Here is a 2,500-nt window from a genome sequence, read left to right as displayed (position 1 = left end):
CGGATCGCCTCCTTCGCTGGTTTAACGAGCGACAGAACAGTAACCTTCGTAACTTCGCTGCTCTGTCCTTTTTCCTTCGGCGGGAAGATTTTTACCACATGCTGCGATTGTGGCCGTCTCCCCGCTTCCGGAGAAGCTCCTTTGCAGTCGACTTTGTTCACATGGGCGTAAGTCGACTGCGCGGCGTTGCAGGCCGTCTTCGGGAGAGTTCCCTTGGACGGCCCAGGTCGCATCGCACTCATTACGGCAGGACGCGCTTTTAGGTCCGCCCTGACCGCGGCGAGCTGCCCTTCGACGAAGCTATTCCGTTGAATAAGCTCCTGGACCAGCTCGTTGAGTGCCTCAACCTCGGCGAGTATCTTTGACCCGGACTCCTTATTGACTTTCGACTCAGGTCGAAAGCAAAAGGTCCGTATTTCGGACACTCGCCTAAAGGCTTCGTCTCTTACGAGATCGAGAGGCCGTACCTTCTGCCCGGAGAACGTCCCCTTCGGTCTCCTGGCCCGGTTTACTGCGGCCTTGCCGGTGGGTGCGCCCGGCTTGGCTCGCTTCGTCTTTTTGGTGACGGTTTGCCAACCGTCACCAGTAGGGTCCTCGACACGCTCGGGTGCCGACTGCACCTTCACGAGTGACGTGTCTCCGACTCGTTCGATTACTTCCACGTTACCGGTGTCCGGCGTACCTTCTACCGTGGGCTCGGTTTTCACCGAGACCGCTCGCGTGGGAGTCACACATCTTTGCAAGATCACACGAGGATTGGCGATATTGATCACCTTCCCGGATCTTGTCTTTCTCACAGACGCGGGGGGACTGACAGCTGCATTTGCAGTTCCCGCGTCTGCGGCGACGGCTTCACTCCGAGTAGGAGCTGGACCCGTCGTCTTTGGACGCTTAGTTTTTTGTTCATTAATTTTATTAAGACCCATAATGTGTCTTGGTCTTTCATCCAGTGCGCTCCCCGGCCACCACCGACCCACACAATTTGGAACCCGCCAAAGGCTGGGTTAGGGCTACGCACCGAATATAGTCTGCTGGCTGGGTCGGTTTCCTTACCCAGCCCGCGTCCTCGCCCAGCAGAACCCACTTGCCCGAAGCGTGTGGTCGTTCCAAGCCGATTGACTGGACCAGGGCTGCTTTTCTCGTCCAGCCGCCCATCTAGCCGAAGCAGAGGCCAAAGGTACGTGTTGGGGACGTCTCACCCGCAGGAGAGGGCCCCCTCAGATCCCAGGATCCTCTTTTCCGACGACAAGGGTCGCCACGCACGGCAAACACGTGGGAGACAGCAGTCGGAGAGGCTGCCTCTTCCTCTCCACCACACTTCGTTCAGTTCGCTGCGTATTTAAGAACACGAGCTATCCAGCGGTACCTTTTTCGTGGAGGCTCAAGTGTGGCTAGGGCACGTTTGCCCCTTGCGGCCTGGGTTGCCCAGGGGATTGATTGCATCCCATGTATTCCTGAGCCCAGCGGAGTGTTGTCTAGTGGCGTGTTCCGCCCACGAAAAACGGTCTGAAAAACCGTTTAACGTAAACTGGGGAACTGATGCCACGAGTGACAACAGTTCCCCAGTCGGAAGTCATACAGCACATACAGTGCTGTACAAAGAACACGCCACAGCCCGTATGCTAAATCAGGGCCTCGCCATTATGCGAAGTACTACATGTACGACGCACTGACGGTCTCTAATGCCTTCATCGCCGATACACCCATCGACTCGGCCGATCAACCCTCCTACGCGAGGGCTAGTTCGGGGGTTATCTCCCGCCCTGGGTGGCCACAGACCGCCACCGCCAGTAGATAGGGACAGATGGGAATCTCGTTAATCCATTCATGCGCGTCACTAATTAGATGACGAGGCATTTGGCTACCTTAAGAGAGTCATAGTTACTCCCGCCGTTTACCCGCGCTTTTTTGAATTTCTTCACGTTGACATTCAGAGCACTGGGCAGAAATCACATTGCGTCAACACCCGTGGGGGCCATCGCAATGCTTTGTTTTAATTAGACAGTCGGATTCCCCTAGTCCGTGCCAGTTCTGAGCTGAGCGTTGAATGGCGGCCGAAGAGGACGACCGCACCGATGGGAAACGCCACGGAAGCCTCGCAGCAAGGAAGATCCGCGGGAGGCCAAGGCACGGGACCGAGCTCGGATCCCAGCCACGAGAGCCGTTCACCTCGCCCAGGCCCGGCACGTCAGCCAGACCCGCTTCCCGACCAAGCCCGACACGCCCCGCTCCTCAGAGCCAATCCTTATCCCGAAGTTACGGATCCAATTTGCCGACTTCCCTTACCTACATTAATCTATCGACTAGAGGCTCTTTACCTTGGAGACCTGCTGCGGATATGGGTACGAACCGGCGCGACACCTCCACGTGGCCCTCTCCTGGATTTTCAAGGTCCGAGGGGATGATCCGGACACCGCCGCAACTGCGGTGCTCTTCGCGTTCCAAACCCTATCTCCCTGCTAGAGGTTTCCAGGGAACTCGAACGCTTATACAGAAAAGA

The 2,500-nt window shown here is 57.0% G+C and overlaps 1 pseudogene; it reads right to left on the bottom strand.

Moving 5' to 3' along the window:
* LOC143260055 (large subunit ribosomal RNA) overlaps positions 1–2,500 on the bottom strand; it is an 8,378-nt pseudogene that overhangs the window by 3,624 nt on the left and 2,254 nt on the right.

This window comes from Megalopta genalis, chromosome 9, assembly GCF_051020955.1.
Source record: "Megalopta genalis isolate 19385.01 chromosome 9, iyMegGena1_principal, whole genome shotgun sequence".
Classification (NCBI taxonomy): domain Eukaryota; kingdom Metazoa; phylum Arthropoda; class Insecta; order Hymenoptera; family Halictidae; genus Megalopta; species Megalopta genalis.
The sequence above is the reverse complement of the archived record's forward strand: the minus strand, read 5'-3'. Positions and strand labels throughout refer to the sequence as shown.